The 26,553-nt window shown below is 51.8% G+C and overlaps 1 protein-coding gene and 1 long non-coding RNA gene across 2 annotated transcripts in view; one reads left to right on the forward strand and one right to left on the reverse strand.

Moving 5' to 3' along the window:
• The window catches only part of LOC146764301 (uncharacterized), a 237,570-nt gene that overhangs the window by 100,021 nt on the left and 110,996 nt on the right, over positions 1 to 26,553 (forward strand). The gene's annotated exons all lie outside the window — the stretch shown is intronic.
• LOC146764303 (uncharacterized) lies at positions 5,474 to 10,022 on the reverse strand. Its single transcript, XR_014950937.1, has 4 exons — positions 9,328 to 10,022; positions 8,907 to 9,020; positions 8,105 to 8,270; positions 5,474 to 7,577 (listed from the first exon to the last, which is right to left on the reverse strand). It is a non-coding gene; the product is annotated as an uncharacterized LOC146764303 (long non-coding RNA).

Below are 26,553 nucleotides of genomic sequence, written 5' to 3' on the forward strand. Positions count from 1 at the left end.
ACTTATGAAGGCTCGGGAAGGGCTTAGAAGAGCTGGGTTACTAGTGCAACAACCTCCTTTAGACCTAGCAATCCATAATATAAATCCAGGTGATAAGGTGTTAATAAAAACCTAGAAAAAAACCTCACTAACCCCAAACTGGGAAGCCCCCTATGTTGTTTTACTCACTACAGAAACTGCAGTCAGAACTGCCGAGAAGGGGTGGACCCATGCGAGCCGAATAAAGGGAGCGATTCCTGCTGCTGCCCAAGAGCCCTGGAGAATAACCAGCCAGCCCGGGGACCTTAAGGTCACATTTGAATTGACTGAATGGACTCAGTAAGAATTGTACCAACCAGCTGGTAGAGTGGGATATTGGACTATGGATATCCTATAACTAATGATTTTAGAGTATATTGTACAAAGAAGGATTGTGATTGTTACCCTTTTGTATGCTATATTTGTAAAATTTGCCAGGAACGGTGGTGGGTCCATAGTTACAGAGGCACTCCTCCTAGGGGTATTTGTAAAGGTGTTATCAGTTAGAACTGACAGAGTCAGTCCTAAGGATTGGAGAAGAGAACGGGACCCTACCAAGGGAATCCCAAGAGTGGTGGGAGGTGTTTACTAAGGGGGCTAGACCCGAAAATTGTTGTTTCCACTCCAATGAACCAATTCCCTTAATTGTTCAAATTATAAAAGGGAATTGCTAAAAAACTTTACCTAGGATTCGGTGTGACTCACCACAAGTGAAGGATAAAAACTGGAAATCATTCAAAAAGAGGCAACAAAAACAGAGTTTGGGTCCTTCTGAAGAATATTCTTGCTCCGAGAAGATGGTGCGCCTCGCGGCCCGGAGCAGAGGGATGAGAAGCGGTGGAGGAAAGAGCCCTCAGACTGGGACAATTCAAAGTATTTCAAGAACTGCCTCAAGGATACTGATCTCCCAAGGGTAAAGGTGAGCCCAGCAATAACATGTCAAAACAAACACTGGGAATGGGGAGATAATGATAATCAAACCCTGGGGCAGTTTGGACTCCACCCTTGCTGGCAAATTCTGTGCATATTAGTTATATGTTGTACCTGGCCTGTACAAGGGGACTATGCACACCAGCCAGTTTTCCCCAGCAGCAGCTGCAGGCAGTGACCCTAATTGAAAGGTAGGGATGGTGTTTCCTGGTTATAGAGGAACTGGTAGGGGTTGGTTGGACTCTGACCGAAATAGACCAAGGGAAAGTTGTTAAGCATAATGCCACCACTGTAGCTCCCATTTTTTTTGTTACTAATGAGGACTTGGTAAACTCTATGTGGAGATGGAGTAAACCTGAACTCCGGGCTACCTATTGGTGTCCTAGTTCCAATCGTGGGGGGGGGGATATTGAAATTATCCTGGGGAATATCTGTGAGTATTAGGGCTGTAAAGCCATAGCAACCGCCTTGGCTGTCACCCATCCAGATAAATTTTTAAAGGTCTCATGGTACCCTGAGAGGTGCAAAATTCCAGAGTATGGCACTCAAGGATAAATTCTGTATAAGGGAGATTGCAGGTTATTGTTGCTACTAAGTTTAACTTTCAAACCTTGCATTTTTAATAAAATCATAGGCATTATAAAAGGAAGACTAGAGGCAGCTCATCTAATGCTTATTAGAGATGGGTACGAAGCATTGCCCAGAGATTCAAAAGCAGATAAAATCCTGGTCTTAAGCTACCAAAAGTTAAAGTGTTTTAATGAACAAATTGGTAAAGAGAAAAAGGAGGGATTGTAATAAATAAAAAGGTCTTTGTTCATCAAACGAGCATTGAAGGAGATAAGAATTTGAACGGAGGAGGGAATCTCAAGATGTGGGAGGAGAAGGAGAAAGGGGGGGAAACAGCAAGTATTCTGCTTAAGAATTGTGCAGATGTAACTAGCATAGAAGACTGTGTAACAAATTATATACAAGTTAACTTTTAGGCCAAGGACCATCCGCAAGGAAGATGAGGAGCCTTCATTCTTATGACCACCAAGGGCAGAAAAAAAGACCCCCAGCAACCAATTGCACCGGTGAAGAGTACATCGAGAGAAAACACGTCAACCAGAAAAAAAAAAAGGGACTATAAAAACAAAAAGGTCAAAGGGGGAAGGTGCACCGTGGCAGAGCAGACACTCCCCGGCCACCCAGCGCTGTTCTTTTGCTTAATTCTGCTTGCTTAATAAATTCATGTTAATTGATTTATCTATAATTAGCCTCCCCAATTGAATTTGTCCATAACAAGCCTGACTAGAGAAATGAAAAAAAATTAAAGTTGGTATATTATCCAACACACATGTGCAGAGCAAGCCCCCGGCTGCTGAGTCTCAGGAGAAGGCTGAGGGAAATGCACCCACTATGACCCCTCTGCGACTCACTTGGCACCTGGTGCAGAAGTTTGGATGCCTGCAGGGGTTTCTTGTCTCCTCTGGGTGTGTTCTTCCTTCCCTCTGGGAGGGCCTTAATGGAAATTAGTTCCATTTCTCCTGCAGACCAGAGTGGCAGGGAGTCACTGCAGGCTGGTGATACTCTGATACAAGGAAACGGGTGTGCATACAAACCACGCTGTGAAAAGCCAGTGTCCGTAAGGGAGCCAGAGGAGCCCTGCATCTTTATTTGAATAAAGGGAGAGTCCATGGGGTCATCTGCTGCTGGGGTTTTCTCTCTCAAAGTTTTGGAGGACACAGCTTCCTTTTAAACTCCTGGCCACATGCTGCTCTCTTCCTTTCCCCACTGGCTGGGGTACCAGGCCAGGGGACTGCAGGGACCTTTGTACCCTCTTTTCCTTTTGCAAGGTATTAGTTCTGGTCTCCATCCAAACTGTAATAGATAGAGAATAAGATGATTGGCTCTCACAATTAAGGGATGAATATTGTGTGTATCTTAAGAGAAGCTTTATTGATGTAGAGTTATGTTATTGTGATTTGTTGTTTAGATGTTCTCTGTTCTCCCCACAGTCCCCGTCCCCCCCACTCCCTATTGTTCCCACCTGGAACAGGTGGGCTTTCTAGGACAGGTAGAAGGCATGTGTGGTATTCACATATCCTTTGAACAGTGAGAGACACAGACTTTCCCAGGAAAATCCTGGGGAAGGCTGTGAGAAAGCTCAGAGAAAGAAAAACAATTATCTTCATTTGCTGCATCTGTTGTTTGGCACATGTGGAATGGAGATTGTTTACCAAAGAGGGGTTTCTTCATTGGACTCTGGTGATGGTGTTTTGATTTAATTTGACCAACTGGAGCCACTCTGTGTTGGACTGTCTCTAAGGGTCATGGGTTTTTCTTCAGGATAGCAGTAGTATAGTTTTTAGTATAGTGTAATATAGGACAGCTTAATAAATCTTTTGTTCAGCCTTCTGCAAACATAGAGTCAATGCACGTCATTCCCTGAGGTGGAGGTCCACCACAATAGGTGTCGACATATACCCCTTGCATGGGAGAGTTAGGAAAGGAAATGCTTGTTGCTGGGGGAACACAACGTGACAACACCTGACCTTCAAATGCAGCTACAAGAAATAAATTCTACCAATAAAGGGCAAAGAAGGGTTGACTGAGAGACTTTGGGAGGGGCCAGGGTGGCTGATGCACCCTCCAGGAATGTGAAAGGTGAAGCATCAATCTTGAATATGAGGCAGCCACCTGGCAGGCAGCCATGGGGCAGGGGCACTTCCCAGGTCTGTTCTTCCTTATTTATCCTTCTCTTATGTTTTTGTAAATGTTTAATAAACATTTTAAAATTTTTAAAGTGAACAGTTGTTTCTCACAAAACCCAGTCCTAAGGTGAGATGGTCGTGTGTCGTGGTTTGACACGGGAAAATAATTTTCTTGGAAGGAAGAGGTCAGTCCAGTCAGGGGTCAGGTTTGGATACTGACACTTGGGGTGACCAATTGAAGGTGGACACGCCTCTGAGAACACAGAGGGGTTAAAAGCAGAACTCCCAGGAGAGCTCGCTCTCTTTGGTTCCGGTCATTGGAGAGTGCAAACCTCCCCTGCCCAGCCATGAGCTGGGTGGGGAAGGGGAAGCCATGTGGCCTGCAGAGGTAGGCCAGGGGGTGAAGGGTCTGGAACCGAGCTGGGCCAGTTCCTGCAGACGGAAGGGTGGAGAATGTCTGAGATGTCTTTGTTTCCCCCACCCCCCCAGCCTAGAGGAAAAGACAGAGAGCCTGCAGACACCTGGGAGTTTGCTGGCAGAGGAGAAGGAGGAGGAGGGGGGAGATACCAGCATGGGAATGGGAGACAGAGTCCTGGGCCGAGAGATTTCAGCTGTCCGGGGAGTCCGGGAATTTTAACTCTTTCCTGTGAAATGAAGGCTTTGTGAAATATTGCTCCTCTTCAATTTGAAGGAAAGAGAGACAGCCGGGGACCTCAGTTGTTAGGGAAAGAAGGTTGGGGGGAGATGATGGAGTGGCTGTTGGCTGGACTCTTCTTGTCAGCCATAGACTGAACCAACTTCTCCAAGAGAGACTGCATTTTAGGGGGATGCAATGGTGAGCCAAGAAACTCCTCCAGCAAATACCAGTTCAGGGATGAACAGAGGTCAGCGGAGGAGGGTGTGATGATGCTCTCCGTCTTCAGAGAAGAAGAGAAGGTGATCTCTGTTCTTGGACCCCTGGCCTCAGGGGGAAATGGGGGGAACTGTAGTCCCAAAATGAGACACTGGACTGTTGTTCCTGTTGGTCCTTGGCAAAGCATCCTTAAAGGGGCCCTATAAGCAGTCTCTGTCCATGCACGGTGGTGAGAGCACTGTGACATGGAGAGGAGAGTGTCAGATTGGCTTGGTGTGTTTGGGCGGTGCCATGTATGACATGGAAAGACAAGAGGTGGCATCTGTGTTTCCTGGGGGTCTATGGTGCAAGGGAGACTCCTCTCTCCCCTGATGGACTCGGTATTGATTATGTGGAAGGGTGAAGACTTGATTAAGGGTCCAATCGTGTCTCGCTGTGGTTTGTTGGAGGTGGGTGGTGGGAGGAGGAATGTTTTGAAAGGTTTTCATTTCAAATTTTGTGTGTGGTTTTTTTTCCCTCCCTTTTTTTTCCCTTTTATAGTAGTAGTAGTGTAATAAAGTTTTCCCCTTGTTATTAAGTTTGGCCTGCTTTGCTCTGTTCTCAATCGCATTTCACAGCATTCAATTGATAGGTTACATTTTCATGGGGGCACTGGCATTGTGCCAGTGTCAAACCATGACATGGTGTTACTCCTGACAGGAATGGGCTCCCTGCAGTTCGAGCTGTTCTGCAGCCGGTGCTTTTCCGTACCCTGCTTTGCTCTTCAGGTGGCAGATGCCTTGGGCAGGTTACTCCAGACACATGAGAGGGCCAGGGCAGGCCCAATCCCTAAAGCTCTCACAGAGCTGTGCTTGACTCCAAATTATGTAAGCATGAAACGGATTTTGAAGACTTGTCTTGGTTCGACAAGACAGGAATCTGCGAAGGAGGGCTAAATCCTCCTGTGCAATGGAGAAGGCAAACCCCCTCCCTCTGAATTACTAGGAGTTTTAAATCAAAAGGCTCTCAGGCAAAGATATGGGAATGGGAGTAACAATTCTTTACTAGGAGAAAACTAGACAACAATTTAAAAAGGCAAATGCAATTGGTACAAACAAAACCAGTGAAAAAAGTCCAGAACCTGAGGATTCGGGGTGCCAGTAGCAGTCCTGCTGGGACGATTGCTCCCCTTGCAGTGATTGATGAATTGCAGCTGCAGTGGTGATCTTTTGAAGGGTATAGTTTTCCTCTGAAGATCTGGTGGCAGTGGGGCCGGTCTTCCTCTGCGCCGGGGTTGCCTCCAAGCTCCGCCGCCGTCACCTCAGCGCGCTCCGGCTGCTTCTCTGCGAGTGCCGCCGAAGAGAGCTGCTTCTCTGGCAATCCCCCAAAGTAAAGAGCTGCTTCTCTCGGAGTCCCGCCCAGAGAGCTGCCTCCTCTCCCCAAAAAGCTACCCCTTTAAACAATAATAGAGTGCTTGGCTTCCCCCTCTGGGTGGGACCCCTCACGGTGTTACATTTACCAGCCCTGCATTGAATCAGTCAATGGCCCACTAACAAACCATTACCTCTTAGGAGCAAAACCGGTTCTTGGAAAAGATAACAAAACCTGTCCAACAGGTTTGCCTTCAACAGATGGCAAATAGAATACAAGCTTATCTTACAACCCAGGACAAGTCTGTAGCACATCTGCAGATTCAAGGGATAGTAAAGCCAGTGCTGCACTCTGAGAAGTAAGTCCACAGTCTGAGTCGTTAATATCATTTAACTAATTTGCAGTTCATTGTGATGATGATGCTGATAGTATCATAGAACATTTCCTTTTTTTTTTCCTCCCCCAAATAAAATGGTGCCATTCAGCTTCTGGAGAAAAGAACTCTCAAAGGTGCAGTTTGGCAGTCATGGAGGCAGAGGTGGGGGAGAGACAGATATGCCCTGGAGGGATGCTCTGGTGGGCTCCAGCATTTAAACAAGCTACTTTGATACAAAGACTGGGCCATTTTCAATACTAAATGGCTGCATTAAATGGTTTTCCAAGCCTTATGCTGGCCAGAAAGATTTTAAAGCCCATGGGAGTTTAGCCTCCATGAGAAAGGCAGCATCAGTTCCTGTGCCAGGTGAGACATAGTGTTCAAAAGCTCAGCTTGCGTCTAGAGAAGCCACCAGCCTAATGTAAGCAAGGCCAGAAAGCTTCTCCAGTCCTGCTGAGCGGGTGTGGCAGAGCTGTTGTGTTTTACAGCAGCTCCATGGCAGAGCAGCAGCTGCAGGAGAGGGCTCAGGACAGGCTTGGGGGGAGCGGGGCGGCAGGAAGCTGAGCGAAATCTCCGCTCTATGACTGACCAACTTTGTGCAGAAGCAAACAAAGATGGTGACTTGTAGAGGTTCCTGCTGTGCTCAAAGTTTGCCTCTGAAGACTGAGAGGTGAGCTTGTCAGGAATCCCAGCAAACATCAGGGTAAAGGTTTTAGATTAGTTGTTGTGATTAGGCACAAGTGTCCAGTGAGAAAAGAGCCTCTGAAGCAGGCTGTGAGTCATAGGGTGTCTTAGGTTTTAGTAAAGCATAGATCACCAATTAAATACAATTTTAATTTTTATTCTAGAAATGTAAAAATATTCTAAGTTTTTCTGAATTCTAAAACTACTTTGAAAAATATAGAACTGCTGTGGGAAAAGGGACAAAATATTTGGAGAATTCTCTATGAAAAATATTCCTAAATCTTGCAAAACGAAAAATAAAGGCAGTAGCTGCTGGTCTCAGGAGCCCGAAGCCCAGCTGCTGCCTGCCCAGCACTGGCTGTGCCCAGACAAGCAGCTCCGCCAGTGCTGGTGGTAGCAGCCAGGGACCAGAGCTGAAGCCCAAAGATGCTGCTGGAGTCAGAGCATACACTGGCAGGAGGGCTGCACCTCCTGTCCTGGCTGGACACCAGGGCCAGCACCTTTGGGGACAGAGGGTTCTGTTATGGGTGGTGGCAGCATGTCCCCAGCAGTAAGTGGGTAATGCAGCTCTGGAAGGGCTGTTGGAAACTGGCTTGGGGACGGCTGATGACAGGCACAGGTCTCCCTGGCTGAAGTCTTTGTCTGGTCTTGTGAAGCTGCAGAGGCGCTGCTGTGGAGAGAGGAGTGGCTGAGGCCCCAGCTGCCAGTGGCACACAGGGACCCTCGTGCACAGCAGGGCCCAGAGCTGGCAAGGCTCCCCAGCACGGCTGGAGCGGCTGGCACACCTTGGCCCAGCTGCACAGCTGCCCCTCAAGGCCCCGGCGAGCAGGGGACGGCTCTGGGCAGGCTCCCTGGCCAGGAGCAGTCCCCGAGCCCCTCTGCCTTCCAGGGGCAATCTTGTCCCCGCTCCTTCTCCTGCCCACCTTGCTGTGCCTCTGCCCTGTGCCCCTGGGGCTGCTCCTGGCCAGGCAGCCCCAGGGGAAGCCAGCACTGGCTGCAGCCCCAGCGGCCCCCCAGGACAAGGCCCAGCAATGAAGAGGCCAAGGAAAGCACTGGGCATCAGCAGAACCCTCAGCAGAGTGCTTTGGGCAGCCATGGACTGGCCACAACTCCACTGCAGCCTGACTGTAAATGTTTCCCATCTACATTAGACTTTTAGAAGAAACTGTTTGAGGGAAAAATGATGAAAACACTCACTGTTTTCTCTTCCAGTAACACCAGATTCCAACACAGGGCAATATGAAGATAAGCTCCAAAAACAGCAGACCTGCAATTAACTGTAGCACACAGTGTGTTTCCCAATAGCAGCCACTTCTGAGGCTGTTCTGGGCATCGGGAACAGGTGTTGTGGGGCCGGCTGCATCTGTGGGAGCAATGGGGAGCGTGAGCCCGCGCTGTGCTGCACTGCTGAGCTGGCAGCACGGTGCATATGGCCAGGATGTTCTCTGTTTGCCCAGAGCTGGGGCCTGCAGGCACCTTGCCGCCCCTTGGCACAGGCTGTGCCCCCCAACACAGCCCAGCCGGCCGGGAGGAGAGCCCGGGGCCAGCGCAGCTGCTTGGGCCGTGGCTGCTTGGAGGGACAGGGGGCAAACCCATCCCTGAGCAGCCCCTGCCAGCCCTGGCCCTCCCTGCCCTGGGACAGCTCCCCCAGCCCCAGGGGACAGAGCCAGGCCCTGTCAGGAGCCAGTGCAGCCCCTGCCCAGCCGGGAGCCAGGGCTGGCTCTGGCCCTGGGCTGGCTGCAGGGCTCCCGCTCGGGGCTGCTCCTGTGCCTGGGGCCTCTGGGCACTCAGGGCGGCTGCGGGAGCAGCTGCAGCGGGAGGGACATTGGTGCAGAGTCCTGATTCCCCGGGGCTGCCAACGAGCTCCAGAGGCCTGGAAGCCCAGGCGCCTCCAGCTTTGGCTGCTGCCGGGCCGTGCAAGGGCAGGGCCTGGGGGAAGAGCTGCTGCCACACAGCCCCGCCGAGGGCTGAGCCCGGCTGAGCCTGGCACAGCAATCACCTCCTGTGCCTGTGCCCGTGCCTGGCATCGCCTTCCTTCCTGCAGCAGAGGCTGGCACTGAGCCACTCCTTCCTCCGGGTTGTACCGCCTTCTGCAGAGATGTTTGGTCCATTACTTGGAAAAGGAAGGGAGACAACTGGATCAGATGGAACCATCCATCATTAAGGGAAGTGGCACCTTCAGGGGGCAAAGGTTTTCAAAGTCATGGTTAAGGATCAGAAAAACATCTGGGAATTGGCACTGGGCCAGGGCCCTCCCTCCATCAAGCATCTGCCAGGCCTGAGCAGAAGTCATAAGGGGATGGCCCAGGGCGAGGGCACACACGTGCATGATTCTGTCCTGGCACCTGCATTGATGCCCCTCTGGCCGAGCTTTGGGCTCTGAGCTGGCAGCTCTCACAGGGGGAAAGGCCTTGACCTACCCTCAGCATCTCCCAGAGGCTCCATCCTGAACGTGGGTTGGGAAGCCAGATCACTTTCACTAGTAGGGTTATCTGCAAAGAAAGGCAGGACAGAACATCTCCTGTGATGACACTGTAGGAGATCCTCATGTTGCAGCCAAGGCTCAGCCCCAGGGCCCAGCCCTGGGCTCGGCTCCTTCCCTCTCTGCTCTTCTCTGTGGCTGCACAGAGCACACGGAAGGACAAACTGGCATTGCACACAGGAAGAAAACTGACAGCTAAATGCTCCTTCCTCCCACTGACAGTGATCCTGTGGGATCACTCAGGGCTCTAGAAGGGAGCAGGGCAGGGCTTCCCAATCTCAACAACCTTCAGGCTCTTAAGGGAATGGCACATGATTGAGCTCTTGCAAAATGGACATTGATTGTTCCTTCAGGAAGAGGGACGATGAGAGTTTGCCTCCAAAATTCTCCAAGGATTTCAAACTGTCTTGTGCTAGGCCTCCCAGATAAGCCATGTCACGCTCCCAGTCTATACAGAAGCACAGATCAGAAGCATTTCCATGGTGTTCTGGGATCTCCCTCTGCCTTTGGGAAATGGGCACTGCAAGGGGGTCAGGTAAGGCAGTGGGAGCCAGATGTGAATGGCCACGGCCAAAGCTGCACAGGGGCCTGGAGAGCCCTGCACTGGCTCCTGGTCACTCTCCACCCTCTTTGCAGGCCCTGTGCAACATCCCTGGAGGGGTTGCTGAACCTGCCCGGGGCCCATGGTGGTTCTCTGACTCACGCAGAGGAAACCCTCACTAATTTCCTGAGGAAATGTGCAGCAGGCAGTGCCACAACTATTCCTTCCTGCCTATCTCTGCTCAGTCAGCTCAGACCGGCCAAGGAACAGTCAGACCCTCTCACACAGGTCAGGGCCTTGGAAAAGAGCTTCTGCCACACAGCCTCAGCAAGGGCTGAGGCCAGCACAGCAATTACCTCCTGTGCCTGTGCCCATGCCTGGAATTTCCTCCCTTCCTTCAGGAAATGCTGCCTTCCATAGAGCGTCTCAGTCCATCCCTTGAGAAAGGAAGAGGCACAGGTGAATCAGATGGAAGCATTCCACATCAGGGGGGTGGAAACTTCAGGAGGCAATCCTTGTCAAAGACATGGATAAGGATCAGGAAAAGGCCCAGGCTCCTGGGGCTGTGACAGGGCTCTCTCTTTTCTAAACCGCCAGCCCTCCTGATCTTCTGGGGACTGGGAAATTGCAGGGGACATCAGGGTGTGCGTGGCCCGTGGCGAAGTTGGGGCTCCCTGTCAGCTGGTGCCAAATGCCTTCCTGCAGAGGCTGGGGAGAAGCTGCAGCCAGGCCAGCCTGGGAAACAGCCCTGCAGGGCATGAGAGCAGCAGTGGGGCAGCGAGGCTGCCATGGATCCCTTCCCGCTGTGCCAGGCACGGTCTGTCCAGATGTGCAGGGAAAGCCCCCAGCTGCTGAGTCCCAGGGGATGGCCGAGGAAATGCACCCACCTTGTCCTGCCTGAAGCATTTCCTTCAGCATTTGCCTCATGTTTTTGGATGGCTCAAGGGGTTTCTTGCATCCTGTAGCTTTGTTCTTTCCTGTTGGAGGACCTTAGAGCAAAACAGTGCCAATTCCCAGGAATGGATCCCACAAAACCAGTGCCCAGCTTGTGGGATCAGCAGGGACACACTACTCACCCCTGCGATGGGAGCTGGGCTTGCGAGCAACATCCACCAAAGGACCCGGGAAAGTCCTCCCGGCAGCCACACCTGTAACTCAACAGCCACAGAAGCTTCTGTCATCTCTGCAGATCGGCACGGGCAGCACTGAGCTGCAGGAGCAGTGAGGGCATGGCCCAGGGTGAGGGCACACACGTGCATGATTCTGTCCTGGCACCTACACTAATGCCCCTCTGGCCGAGCTTTGGGCTCTGAGCTGGCAGCTCTCACAGGGGGAAAGGCCTTGACCTACCCTCAGCATCTCCCAGAGGCTCCATCCTGAATGTGGGTTGGGAAGCCAGATCACTTTCACTAGCAGGGTTATCTGCAAAGAAAGGCAGGACAGAACATCTCCTGTGATGACACTGTAGGAGATCCTCATGTTGCAGCCAAGGTTCAGCCCCAGGGCCCAGCCCTGGGCTCGGCTCCTTCCCTCTCTGCTCTTCTCTGTGGCTGCACAGAGCACACGGAAGGACAAACTGGCATTGCACACAGGAAGAAAACTGACAGCTAAATGCTCCTTCCTCCCACTGACAGTGATCCTGTGGGATCACTCAGGGCTCTAGAAGGGAGCAGGGCAGGGCTTCCCAATCTCAACAACCTTCAGGCTCTTAAGGGAATGGCACATGATTGAGCTCTTGCAAAATGGACATTGATTGTTCCTTCAGGAAGAGGGACGATGAGAGTTTGCCTCCAAAATTCTCCAAGGATTTCAAACTGTCTTGTGCTAGGCCTCCCAGATAAGCCATGTCACGCTCCCAGTCTATACAGAAGCACAGATCAGAAGCATTTCCATGGTGTTCTGGGATCTCCCTCTGCCTTTGGGAAATGGGCACTGCAAGGGGGTCAGGTAAGGCAGTGGGAGCCAGATGTGAATGGCCACGGCCAAAGCTGCACAGGGGCCTGGAGAGCCCTGCACTGGCTCCTGGTCACTCTCCACCCTCTTTGCAGGCCCTGTGCAACATCCCTGGAGGGGTTGCTGAACCTGCCCGGGGCCCATGGTGGTTCTCTGACTCACACAGAGGAAACCCTCACTAATTTCCTGAGGAAATGTGCAGCAGGCAGTGCCACAACTATTCCTGCCTGCCTATCTCTGCTCAGTCAGCTCAGACCGGCCAAGGAACAGTCAGACCCTCTCACACAGGTCAGGGCCTTGGAAAAGAGCTTCTGCCACACAGCCTCAGCAAGGGCTGAGGCCAGCACAGCAATTACCTCCTGTGCCTGTGCCCATGCCTGGAATTTCCTCCCTTCCTTCAGGAAATGCTGCCTTCCATAAAGCGTCTCTGTCCATCCCTTGAGAAAGGAAGAGGCACAGGTGAATCAGATGGAAGCATTCCACATCAGGGGGGTGGAAACTTCAGGAGGCAATCCTTGTCAAAGACATGGATAAGGATCAGGAAAAGGCCCAGGCTCCTGGGGCTGTGACAGGGCTCTCTCTTTTCTAAACCGTCACCCCTCCTGATCTTCTGGGGACTGGGAAATTGCAGGGGACATCAGGGTGTGCATGGCCCGTGGCGAAGTTGGGGCTCCCTGTCAGCTGGTGCCAAATGCCTTCCTGCAGAGGCTGGGGAGAAGCTGCAGCCAGGCCAGCCTGGGAAACAGCCCTGCAGGGCATGAGAGCAGCAGCGGGGCAGCGAGGCTACCATGGATCCCTTCCCGCTGTGCCGGGCACGGTCTGTCCAGATGTGCAGGGAAAGCCCCCAGCTGCTGAGTCCCAGGGGATGGCTGAGGAAATGCACCCACCTTGTCCTGCCTGAAGCATTTCCTTCAGCATTTGCCTCATGTTTTTGGATGGCTCAAGGGGTTTCTTGCATCCTGTAGCTTTGTTCTTTCCTGTCGGAGGACCTTAGAGCAAAACAATGCCATTTCCCAGGAATGGATCCCACAAAACCAGTGCCCAGCCCGTGGGATCAGCAGGGACACACTACTCACCCCTGCGATGGGAGCTGGGCTTGCGAGCAACATCCACCAAAGGACCCGGGAAAGTCCTCCCGGCAGCCACACCTGTAACTCAACAGCCACAGAAGCTTCTGTCATCTCTGCAGATCGGCACGGGCAGCACTGAGCTGCAGGAGCAGTGAGGGCATGGCCCAGGGCGAGGGCACACACGTGCATGATTCTGTCCTGGCACCTACACTGATGCCCCTCTGGCCGAGCTTTGGGCTCTGAGCTGGCAGCTCTCACAGGGGGAAAGGCCTTGACCTACCCTCAGCATCTCCCAGAGGCTCCATCCTGAACGTGGGTTGGGAAGCCAGATCACTTTCACTAGTAGGGTTATCTGCAAAGAAAGGCAGGACAGAACATCTCCTGTGATGACACTGTAGGAGATCCTCATGTTGCAGCCAAGGCTCAGCCCCAGGGCCCAGCCCTGGGCTCGGCTCCTTCCCTCTCTGCTCTTCTCTGTGGCTGCACAGAGCACACGGAAGGACAAACTGGCATTGCACACAGGAAGAAAACTGACAGCTAAATGCTCCTTCCTCCCACTGACAGTGATCCTGTGGGATCACTCAGGGCTCTAGAAGGGAGCAGGGCAGGGCTTCCCAATCTCAACAACCTTCAGGCTCTTAAGGGAATGGCACATGATTGAGCTCTTGCAAAATGGACATTGATTGTTCCTTCAGGAAGAGGGACGATGAGAGTTTGCCTCCAAAATTCTCCAAGGATTTCAAACTGTCTTGTGCTAGGCCTCCCAGATAAGCCATGTCACGCTCCCAGTCTATACAGAAGCACAGATCAGAAGCATTTCCATGGTGTTCTGGGATCTCCCTCTGCCTTTGGGAAATGGGCACTGCAAGGGGGTCAGGTAAGGCAGTGGGAGCCAGATGTGAATGGCCACGGCCAAAGCTGCACAGGGGCCTGGAGAGCCCTGCACTGGCTCCTGGTCACTCTCCACCCTCTTTGCAGGCCCTGTGCAACATCCCTGGAGGGGTTGCTGAACCTGCCCGGGGCCCATGGTGGTTCTCTGACTCACGCAGAGGAAACCCTCACTAATTTCCTGAGGAAATGTGCAGCAGGCAGTGCCACAACTATTCCTTCCTGCCTATCTCTGCTCAGTCAGCTCAGACCGGCCAAGGAACAGTCAGACCCTCTCACACAGGTCAGGGCCTTGGAAAAGAGCTTCTGCCACACAGCCTCAGCAAGGGCTGAGGCCAGCACAGCAATTACCTCCTGTGCCTGTGCCCATGCCTGGAATTTCCTCCCTTCCTTCAGGAAATGCTGCTTTCCATAGAGCGTCTCTGTCCATCCCTTGAGAAAGGAAGAGGCACAGGTGAATCAGATGGAAGCATTCCACATCAGGGTGGTGGAAACTTCAGGAAGCAATCCTTGTCAAAGACATGGATAAGGATCAGGAAAAGGCCCAGGCTCCTGGGGCTGTGACAGGGCTCTCTCTTTTCTAAACCGCCAGCCCTCCTGAACTTCTGGGGACTGGGAAATTGCAGGGGACATCAGGGTGTGCGTGGCCCGTGGTGAAGTTGGGGCTCCCTGTCAGCTGGTGCCAAATGCCTTCCTGCAGAGGCTGGGGAGAAGCTGCAGCCAGGCCAGCCTGGGAAACAGCCCTGCAGGGCATGAGAGCAGCAGTGGGGCAGCGAGGCTGCCATGGATCCCTTCCCACTGTGCCGGGCACGGCCTGTCCAGATGTGCAGGGAAAGCCCCCAGCTGCTGAGTCCCAGGGGATGGCCGAGGAAATGCACCCACCTTGTCCTGCCTGAAGCATTTCCTTCAGCATTTGCCTCATGTTTTTGGATGGCTCAAGGGGTTTCTTGCATCCTGTAGCTTTGTTCTTTCCTGTTGGAGGACCTTAGAGCAAAACAGTGCCAATTCCCAGGAATGGATCCCACAAAACCAGTGCCCAGCTTGTGGGATCAGCAGGGACACACTACTCACCCCTGCGATGGGAGCTGGGCTTGCGAGCAACATCCACCAAAGGACCCGGGAAAGTCCTCCCGGCAGCCACACCTGTAACTCAACAGCCACAGGAGCTTCTGTCATCTCTGCAGATCTGCACAGGCAGCACTGAGCTGCAGGAGCAGTGAGGGGATAGCCCAGGGCAAGGGCACACACGTGCATGATTCTGTCCTGGCACCTACACTAATGCCCCTCTGGCCGAGCTTTGGGCTCTGAGCTGGCAGCTCTCACAGGGGGAAAGGCCTTGACCTACCCTCAGCATCTCCCAGAGGCTCCATCCTGAATGTGGGTTGGGAAGCCAGATCACTTTCACTAGCAGGGTTATCTGCAAAGAAAGGCAGGACAGAACATCTCCTGTGATGACACTGTAGGAGATCCTCATGTTGCAGCCAAGGTTCAGCCCCAGGGCCCAGCCCTGGGCTCGGCTCCTTCCCTCTCTGCTCTTCTCTGTGGCTGCACAGAGCACACGGAAGGACAAACTGGCATTGCACACAGGAAGAAAACTGACAGCTAAATGCTCCTTCCTCCCACTGACAGTGATCCTGTGGGATCACTCAGGGCTCTAGAAGGGAGCAGGGCAGGGCTTCCCAATCTCAACAACCTTCAGGCTCTTAAGGGAATGGCACATGATTGAGCTCTTGCAAAATGGACATTGATTGTTCCTTCAGGAAGAGAGACATTGAGAGTTTGCCTCCAAAATTCTCCAAGGATTTCAAACTGTCTTGTGCTAGGCCTCCCAGATAAGCCATGTCACGCTCCCAGTCTATACAGAAGCAAAGATCAGAACCATTTCCATGGTGTGCTGGGATCCCCTTCTGCCTCAGGGAAGGGGCTCTCCAAGGGGGTTGGGGATGGTCGTGGGAGCCTGATGTGAAAGGATAAGGCTGATGCTGCAGAGGGGTCTTGGGAGCTCTGGGCTGGCTCCTGATCAATCCCCATCCACTTTGCAGGCCCTGTGCAACATCCCTGGAGAGGAAACTGGAGCAGCAGGGGGCCCATGGGGATGTTTCATTTGCACAGAGGAAACTCTCTTTAATCCCTGGGGAAAACTGCAGCAGGCAGTGCTGCAAATATCCCTTCCTAACTCCCTCCCTCCCTCCTGTCCTACCAACTGCCCATCATCCTTCGGCTGAAACAGCTCCCCTGTCACAACGGGAGATGGCAGAGCTTTTACAGGACACCCTGGAGCCTTGCTCTCCCCCTCTGCCCTTTCCCCACCATGGGCACCCCGTGCAGTCGCTCCCAGGTCTCGGGACGTGTCTCCCACGGAGGGACCCCAGCAGGACTGCTCAGTACCCGAGTGCCCTGAGCATAATAATTCCTCTGGGCTGTGCCGGCCCTGTCTGAGCTGTGCCCGCACTGCCAAGCAGCAGAGAGGGCAGCTCAAGCCTCAGCAGGGCGCAAGCCCAGAGGCACAGCAATTACCTCCTGTGACTGTGCCTGGCAGCACCTCCCTTCCTGCAGCAGAGGCTGCCAATGAGCCACTGCTTCCTCTGGGAAATGCGGCCTTCAGACCAGCTTCTACATCCACTTCTGGAGAAAAGAAAAGACACAGGCGGGGCTGTTCCACACAGTGGAGTTGGCATCTTCAGGAGGCAATGCTTGTCAAAGGCAAGCATGGTTAAGGATCAGGAAATCTCTATAAAATTTCTGGGTAGGCTACGACCCACTCCCTCCTCCAAACCGCCACCTCTCCTAATCGGCCTTGAGAGTGGGAAACTGCAGAGGAACTCAGGGTGGGCATGGGCTGTGGTGAAGTTGGGCTCCCTGTCTGCTGGTGCCAAATGCCTTCCTGCAGAGGCTGGGGAGAAGCTGCAGCCAGGCCAGCCTGGGAAACAGCCCTGCAGGGCATGAGAGCAGCAGCAGGGCAGTGAGGCTGCCATGGATCCCTTCCCACTGTGCCGGGCACGGCCTGTCCAGATGTGCAGGGAAAGCTCCCAGATGCTGAGTCCCAGGGGAAGAGTGAGGGAAATGCACCCACCTTGTCCTGCCTGAAGCATTTCCTTCAGCATTTGCCTCATGTTTTCGGATGGCTCAAGGGGTTTCTTGCGTCCTGTAGCTTTGTTCTTTCCTGTCGGAGGACCTTAGAGCAAAACAATGCCATTTCCCAGGAATGGATCCCACAATACCAGTGCCCAGCCTGCGGGATCAGCAGGGACACACTACTCACCCCTGCGATGGGAGCTGGGCTTGTGGGTAGTAATCAGCAAAGGACCTGGGAAAGTCCTCCCGGCAGCCACACCTGTAACTCAACAGCCACAGAAGCTTCTGTCATCTCTGCAGATCGGCACGGGCAGCACTGAGCTGCAGGAGCAGTGAGGGCATGGCCCAGGGCGAGGTCACACACGTGCATGATTCTGTCCTGGCACCTGCAGCGATGCCCCCCTGGCCGAGCTTTGGGCTCTGAGCTAGCAGCTCTCGCAGGGGGAAAGGCCTTGACCTACCCTCAGCATCTCCCAGAGGCTCAGTAATGCGTATGGGTGGGGAAGCTGCACCACCTTCACCAACAGGTTCAGCTGCAAAGAAAGGCAGGACAAAACATCTCCTGTGGCAATGTAGGAGATCCTCAGGCTGCACCAAGGCTCAGCCCCAGGGCCCAGCCCTGGGCTCTGCCCCTTCCCTCTCTGCTCTTCTCTGTGGCTGCGCAGAGCACATGGAAGGACACACTGGCATTGCACATGGGAGGAAGATGAACAGCTAAATGCTCCTTCCTCCCACTGACAGTGATCCTGTGGGATCACTCAGGGCTCCAGAAGGGGAGCAGGGAAAAGTTTTCAGCATTCTTCAACTTTCAACAAAAATGGCATGTGTGAGTTCTTGCCACCTTGATACTGATTATGCTGTCAGGAAAAAGGGAAATGCAGAACTTGCCTTCAGCATTTTCCAAGATCTTTAACGTGTCATTCACCAGCACTTGCAAATCATTCAAGTCGTGATCCAAATCTAGAGGGAAGCAGAGACCAGACCCATTTCCATTGTGCTGGGATCCCCTTTTGCCTCCGGGAACTGGGCACTTCAAGGGGATCAATAAGGCTGTGGAAGCCAGGTGGCAATGGGCAAGGCCAAAGATGCACAGGGGCCTGGGGAGCTCTGGGCTGGCTCCTGGTCACTCTCCACCCTCTTTCCCTGTCCTGTGTAACATCCCTGGAGAGGAAAATGGGGCTGCCCAGGGCCCACGGGGGGGTTCTCTCCCTCCTACAGAGGAAACCCTCCCGAAAGCCCACAGGAAAACCATCCCCAGCGCTTCCTGGGGAGCAGGGAGCACTGTCCTGGGAAAGGGCAGCCAGGCTGCCGGCTCACCTGCTCCCCGCGCTTGCAGCGGAGCAGCCTGGGCAGCCCTGGCAGGCAGGGCCACGGCCAGGAGCAGCAGGAGGAGGAGGCGCAGAGCAAGGGCCATGGTGCCTTGCCCTGTGCCAGTCCCGCCGCTCTCGCTGCCACCACTGTCCTGAGGCCACTGTCCCAATGTCAGCACCGCTGCTGCCACCGCTGCTGCTGCCGCAGCAGTTGTGCTCCAGGACTGCCTGCTCGGGCCTTGTGGTGCTGTGCAGCCACGGGGCTCTGGGACCTCTGTGACCTCAGAGCCCGCTGTGACCTCAGCCTGCTGTGACCCAGAGCCCGCTGTGACCTCGGCCTGCTGTGACCCAGAGCCCTCTGTGACCTCATGCTCTTAGCTGTACCCCCAGAGTGTACCCCCTTCTGTACAAATGGACTGCCCTGACTGTAAATGTTTTGCTTCATCCAGGGGTCATTGCTCAGAAAAACCTTCAGGGACACAGGGTTTTGTTTGGGTGGAGGCAGCATCTGCAGAGCAACAAGCTGGTAATGCAGCTGTGACAGGGACATCAGGCATGGGCATGGAGATGGGAAATGAGGGCAGATGTGTCCCTGACTGAGATGTTTGGCCGTTCTTGGAATTCTTTGCCCCATTCAGAGGAGCAGTTGCTGAGAGAAGAGGTAGCTGAGGCCCCAGTTGCAGCTGGGACACTGTCCCTGGGTGCCTTTATGATGCTTATATCCCCATTTGTCAGTTCAGCCCAGAAATAAGTTTTGCACCTTTAAAACTGGTTCCAAGAGTGAAGGGGGAGGCAAGAAGAAGCGCAGAGTTTATTGTCAGAAACTGCACTTGCTCCCCCACATCCTTCTCCTGGACTCTGCTGTCTGCAGACAGACAAGACAGCAGGATAGAGCTCTCCTTTGCTTTTTAGTTAGTATTTAGCTAGCTGAGGAAGGGAATTTCTCTAGACTGTGATTTTTCTTTTTTCATGGAACTGTTTAAACCTGCTCTGGACTGAACACCCAGAAGAGCCCCAGCAGCTCACACCTGTGGCCCACCAGGCTGGGCCTGGGCTGCGGCATTTCCAGGGACAGAGGGACTGATAACAGAATGAGTTTGCAGAGCCACAGCCCACAGAGGGGACTTTCTGAGTTTGTAATTTCTTCTATGTGGCGAGAGGTTTTATTGTTTAATAATGTTCTTTTTTTTTTTCTTTTTTTTTTTTTCCTGATGGTGAATGCTTTGCCTGTTAAATATAGAGGTTTTTTCCACTTTTCTCAAAAAAAATATTTTTCCCAAACTAGCTGGGGGCAGGGCTGCTGTTTTCTCAGGAACCCCTTTGGAGGTCATCTCCCAAATTTGCCCTAAACCAAGATAAAAAGAGGAGCCCTACCTGCACAGCAGGAGATTCCCACTGTGCTCAAAGTTTGCCTCTGAAGATTAAGAGGCGAGCTTGTCAGAAATCCTGGAAAACATCAGGGAAAAGGTTTTACATTAGTTGTTGTGGCTAGGTACAAATCTGCAGTGGGAAAAGAGCCTCTCCAGTAGGCTAGGTGCCATGGGTTGTCTCAGTTCTTCCCAGAGTAAATATGACCAATTAAATGTAATTCTAATTTTTACTCTAGAAGTGTAAAAATGTTCTAAGTTTTTCTAAATTTTAAAACCACTTTGAAAATTCTTAAAGTACTATGGAAAAACTTTCTAAAAATTTGTAATTTCTACAATGAAAAGCAAAGCCAAAACATGGTGTCCCAGGAGCCCCTGCCCAGCCGCTGCCTGCCCACCCCTGGCTGTGCCCAGACTAGCAGCTCCACCAGTGCTGGTGGTAGCACCACCTGAGCTGAAGCCCAAAGATGTTGCTCAAGCCCTTCCCTGGCAGGAGGGGCCTCCCTTCAGTCCTGGCCAGACACCAGGGCCAGCACCTTCGGGGACAGAGGGTCCTGTTCTGGGTGGTGTCACCATGCCCCAGACACAAGCTGATAATGCAGCTGTGGACGAGATCTTGGAACCTGGCTTGGGGATGGCTGATGGCAGGTACAGGTCTCTGCAAGTGAAGATTTTGTCCAATCTTGTGAGGCTGCACAGGCGCTGCTGTGGAGAGAGGAGGTGGCTGAGGCCCCAGCTGCCAGTGGCACACTGGGACCTATTGGTATTGCCAATAATGAGGATGGGACATGCCTTGGCTATTCTGGCCCCTTCGGCTGATCCAAATAGCGGCAACTGTGGTCTCTCACCCCAGAGACACTTTTGGCTAGCTGGATGTTTCAGCTGGGCACAAGGAGACAAATCCAGGCATGCCAGAGCTCCGGTGGCGGCGGGATGGAGCTTCCTCTCATAGAGGGTCCGCTCCCTCAGGATTCTATCTGCTGGAGAAGCTTTTGAAGTGAAAATGAAGGAAAAGAGTCAGTTCTGATGGAGGGTTTTAATCCAGAGCTTTTATTCTGGCCTGCGGGACTCTGAATCCAGCAACTGCTCCAACAGAACTCCCCGACTGAATGGTTGCTTATTGTAAATGCAGGTGAACCCAATGGGAAGAAATGACAATGTCTGACTCAATTCAGAAGGCTGACTGATTTCTTTATTATAACTGTGGCTAATATACATTAATATACTGCTATGTGTAGTAAACATGATTTGCGCCATTCCTTGAATGAAATGTGTAATATTGGATGCTTGTTAGATTATGCTCGTTTGTATTATCCCTGCCTCCACCCTCACAGGCGAGACAGGGTGTATATTGGAAACTGATTTACAAGTAAGAAGGTGCAGCTCGGCCAGGAGATGAGCCATGTCTGGAGAGATACGGGACCCCAGGTGCTGATCATCGCCTGAATGACCCGGGATGGATGTCATGGAAATCCTCGGGCACATACATGTGAATGCAGAGCTCCTGTAAATTTCATCAAGGGATTCAACAACTCTGGACGCTGAATTGTTCTTCCTCATCACTAAAAAAGAAAATCTTATTAACCTATGGACTCTGAATGGAAGAAAAGACTGATTGCTGAAATCTTGGCCTCAGGCGGAATTTTCCCCATAAAATCTGCTTGTACCAGGATGGAGGTGTGTGGGCATAGGGGAAAAACCTCTCCTGAGGCTAACTCCTTGTTGCACACCCAGGGTCGATACCTGGGCTCGGCACTGTGTTGTTTTGGGTTTTTTCCATGGCTGGCTAGATAGAATTTGACCGCTAATAAAATTATTTTTATTTTTAATTTGGATGAATAAATTTTCATTTATAACAATACCATATAAAAAGGAAGAGACTAAAACTACATACTCCTTTTCCTAACTCTAACACAACTTGTGACCCTCTCTCGAGAGTCCAGACACATGTGGACTGGATTGGATTGGATTGGATTGGATTGGATTGGATTGGATTGGATTTGCCATCAGGCTCAAACGATCCTCACCAGAATCCAATCAAGCACTCACTCCAGGTAAACAATTCTCCAAACACATTCCACATAGGAAAAACAAGGAGCAGAAATAGAAATTGTTTTCTCTTTCATTTCTCTCTGTGCACATCTATGAAAAATACTGAGAGGGAGAGAAATGTGCTTGCCACAGTTGCTGTCTCTTTTACCTGGGGGAGGGGAGGAGGGAAGGGGTAAGGGAGCCCAACAACCAGGAACGGGAGAGGAGGTCTCAGGGGACAAAGGACACCTGGATGGTCCAAAGTCCCAAGGGGTAGAGGACATCTTTTGAATCTGCCCAATCACTCAATGCCCTTCTGGAATTCCAGAAGTGACAGACAGTGCTTGGCAGGGGTCAGATTGGGGAAAGGAGGAGTGACTGACACACCTGGGAGGAAATGATCAGGGGAGAAACCCGGGGTTCAGGGTTAAACCATGAAATCACACTGCAACAGGGACCCTCGTGCACAGCAGGGCCCAGAGCTGGCAGGGCTCCCCAGCACGGCTGGAGCGGCTGGCACACCTTGGCCCAGCTGCACAGCTGCCCCTCGAGGCCCCGGCGAGCAGGGGACGGCTCTGGGCAGGCTCCCTGCCACCCAACACAGCCCAGCAGGCTGGCAGGAAAGCCCGGGGCCAGCGCAGCTGCTTGGGCCGTGGCTGCTGGAGGGACAGGGGCCAAACCCATCTGTCTAAGTTCGACAAGACAGGAATCTGCGAAGGAGGGCTAAAGCCTCCTGTGCAATGGAGAAGGTAAACCCCCTCCCTCTGAATTACTAGGAGTTTTAAATCAAAAGGCTCTCAGGCAAAGATATGGGAATGGGAGTAACAATTCTTTACTAGGAGAAAACTAGACAACAATTTAAAAAGGCAAATGCAATCGGTACAAACAAAACCAGTGAAAAAGTCCAGAACCTGAGGATTCGGGGTGTTGGTAGCAGTCCGGTTGAAATAACAGCTGCTCCTCTTGCAGTGGCTGATGAATTGCAGCTAAAGTGGTGATCTTTAGAAGGGTATAGTTTTCCTCTGAAGATCTGGTGGCAGTGGGGCCGGTCTTCCTCTGCGCCGGGGTTGCCTCCAAGCTCCGCCGCCGTCGCCTCAGCGTGCTCCGGCTGCTTCGCTGCGAGATCCCGCGAAGAAGAGAGAGAGCGAGCTGCTTCTCTGGGAATCCCGCGAAGAGAGAGAGCGAGCTGCTTCTCTCGGAGTCCCGCCCAGAGAGCTGCCTCCTCTCCCCAAAAAGCTACCCCTTTAAACAATAATAGAGTGCTTGGCTTCTCCCTCTGGGTGGGACCCCTCACGGTGTTACATTTACCAGCCCTGCATTGAATCAGTCAATGGCCCACTAACAAACCATTACCTCTTAGGAGCAAAACCGGTTCTTGGAAAAGATAACAAAACCTGTCCAACAGGTTTGCCTTCAACAGATGGCAAATAGAATACAAGCTTATCTTACAACCTAGGACACCATCCCTGAGCAGCCCCTGCCAGCCCTGGCCCTCTCTGCCCTGGGACAGCTCCCCCAGCCCCAGGGGACAGAGCCAGGCCCTGTCAGGACCCAGTGCAGCCCCTGCCCAGCCGGGAGCCAGGGCTGGCTCTGGCCCTGGGCTCGCAGCAGGGCTCCCGATCGGGGCTGCTCCTGTGCCTGGGGCCTCTGGGCACTCAGGGTGGCTGCGGGAGCAGCTGCAGCAGGAGGGACGTTGGTGCAGAGTCCCGATTCCCCGGGGCTGGCAATGAGCTCCAGAGGCCTGGAAGCCCAGGTGCCTCCAGCTTTGGCTGCTGCCGGGAGTATTTACAGTCTGCGCGGAGCAGAGCGTTTCGCCTCTTCTCTTTATTTTCGCCATCCTTCCAGCTGCAGGACCCGAACTCCAACGCAGCACCTCTCTCGCCTTTGACTCAGATGAGGTCCCTGTTCGGGCGCCAGTTGTTGGAGGGTGCCGCGGGAGACAAGACTCATGCTATCATGATCATCAAGTCTCAGTTTATTGTGACAGATTACACAGTTTATATATGTTTGTTAATTAGCTCATACATATTGCAAAAGCCGAGCTCATGATTGGTTGCTATGTGACTTGTACTATTATCTTAAAACTATCTTTGTGAATGATACTTGCCTGTCCAGCTGGCCTTGCAGTTAGAACAGCTTAGCACTTCTTTGTTCTTCTCTATCTATTTCTACATACCAAGCAGTTTCAATATCCTGCTTTCTGCACACCATCTACTCTGCAGGGTCATGCGAACTTTGCAGCAGTCACGTAGCCCTCCCTACTTGGATTAATTTTACAGTATCATGTCCCCTGTTGTACAACCATTCCTCTGTCAAGCTCTCTTCATTGTCCCTTCCTAGTCCTCTCTCTTTTCCCCTTCATCTCATGGAATAAACAGCTTGGACAACCACAGCAGGGGAATTGAAGCCTCTTTGGAATCTTTGCCCAACTCCTGACGCGCCTTCCCTCAAGGCCCCTGTATATCTGGGCCAGCCTGGTGATATGGGGGCTGTGAGGGTTAGGCGCGTCAAGAATGTACAACAGAAATTATTTCAACTACACATAGCATGGGTAGGCTGAGAAAATCATCCCATGACACCTGAGTTTTACAAGATTTTGCCCAAACCTTTTACAGTCCAAAACCAACAGAAGGCCATTTGTTTAATGTTCATTGGTCTCCATTTGCAAAGTTCTTAGTATTTTTTTCCCACTGGACCTGGATTTCTTCACCTCTGATGTTAATAAAGGCCATACTCCTTGATTTCCTTCTCAGGCTTTTCCAGTCCAGGTGTCTCCAACTATGCCAGGGGGCAGTGTCTGGGGTTGACGTTCCTTGCTGTTTGCGGATGATGGTCATAGATTTTTCTCGATGGTCATGATATTTTTGGGTACCTTTTGGGTTATTCCCAGTTTATTGAGATGTTAAGCTCATTTCCCTTGAGTGGTGTAACATCCCTTTAAAAACCCATTAGAATTCCTTTCCCCGAGGCAAAGGCAAACCAAGCCTGACTAGGGAAATGAAAAAAAATTAAACTTGGTGTATTATCCAACACACATGTGCAGAGCAAGCCCCCGGCTGCTGAGTCTCAGGAGAAGGCTGAGGGAAATGCACCCACTACGACCCCTCTGCGACTCACTCCGCATCTGGTGCAGAAGTTTGGATGCCTGCAGGGGTTGCTTGTCTCCTCTGGGTGTGTTCTTCCTTCCCTCTGGGAGGGCCTTAATGGAAATTAGTTCCATTTCTCCTGCAGACCAGAGTGGCAGGGAGTCACTGCAGGCTGGTGATACTCTGATACAAGGAAACGGGTGTGCATACAAACCACGCTGTGAAAAGCCAGTGTCCATAAGGGAGCCAGAGGAGCCCTGAATCTTTATTTGAATAAAGGGAGAGAGTCCATGGGGTCATCTGCTGCTGGGGTTTTCTCTCTCAAAGTTTTGGAGGACACAGCTTCCTTCTAAACTCCTGGCCACATGCTGCCCTCTTCCTTTCCCCACTGGCTGGGGTACCAGGCCAGGGGACTGCAGGGACCTTTGTACCCTCTTTTCCTTTTGCAAGGTATTAGTTCTGGTCTCCATCCAAACTGTAATAGATAATGAGATGATTGGCTCTCGCAATTAAGGGATGAATATTGTGTGTATCTTAAGAGAAGCTTTATTGATGTAGAGTTATGTTATTGTGATTTGTTGTTTAGATCTTCTCTGTTCTCCCCACAGTCCCCTTTCCCCTTTTATAAATGAAAATTAGTCCAGCCAAATTAAAAATGAAATAATATAAAATTTATTTAGGAATGAATTCTCTCTGAGCCAGCCACAAGGAAAAGGACAGCGCTGAGCCCGGGTTTGGCGCTGGGTGCGTGACAGGAAGGAGCCTCTTGGCAGAGGTTCCCCTGGACACACACATCACCCTCCTGGGCCCTGCAGTTCTTATAGGAAATTTTCTGCCCGAGGCCAGGATTTCAGTCATCTGCCTTTTCTTTCTATTCAGAGTCCCACATCTTCATAAAGTTCTTTTCTCTGAGCCAGGGTTGAACAATCCAGGTGCAGGTGTGGACAGTTTTTCCTGATGAGGTTATGGGAACCGTGGCATTCAGATGTATCAGCCTGGAGGACTCCAGCGATCCCAATCTTGGGTCGCTACCAGCATGATCAGCTCCCAGGTGTTCCAGTATCGCCTTTTGGGACAGCCCATCTGCAGACCAGCCACATGTATTGGATTGTAAATGAGGCATTGGCCAAAAAAAACCTGGCTCTGGTGGAACTGAATATGTGGAGGGCGGCAGCTCACAGTGCTGGTGTGTATATTTTGTAATAACTAAATATTTTGTGGAACTCTGGAATTTTGGGCATTTTATTGGATTTTTGGGGGATTTAATGGCATTCTTTGGGGATTTGGTTTTTGGTTTTGTTTGTTTTTTTTTGTGGTGGGATTTTGGGGGATTTTGTGGGGTTTTGGGGTGTTGCAAGGATTTCTTTGGGTGTTGGGGGGATTTTCTTGTGGTTTTGGGTACATTTTTGGGGGGGATTTGTGGGGTTTATTTGGGATTTTGTGGGCTTTTATTGGAATTCTGGGGTGTTCTAATGAGGTTTTTGTGAGATTTAATTGGGATTTTGTGAGTTTTACTGGGACTTTCAGGGGTTTAAAGGAGATTTTGGTGCCTCTCAGCCCTTCCCCACACCCTGGGACAACTGCAAAGCCACCCCAAAATTCTTCTTAAACACCAAAAAATCCCAATAAAACTCTCCAAAACCACAAAGAATCCAACAAAATCCCAGTGAAACCCACCACAATTCAAAAAAACTCTCAAAAACTTCAATAAAGCCTCCAAAAAACAACATCCCCAAATCCCTAAAAAAACCCCTCAAAATCCAATGTCCCCAAAGCCACAAAACCCCGAAACATCCTGTAACTGCCACAAAACCCAGTAATTCTCTCCAAAAACCCAATAATT

The sequence above is a fragment of the Lonchura striata genome, chromosome 35 (genome assembly GCF_050655825.1).
Source record: "Lonchura striata isolate lonStrDom1 chromosome 35, ASM5065582v1, whole genome shotgun sequence".
NCBI classification, from domain to species: Eukaryota; Metazoa; Chordata; class Aves; order Passeriformes; family Estrildidae; genus Lonchura; species Lonchura striata.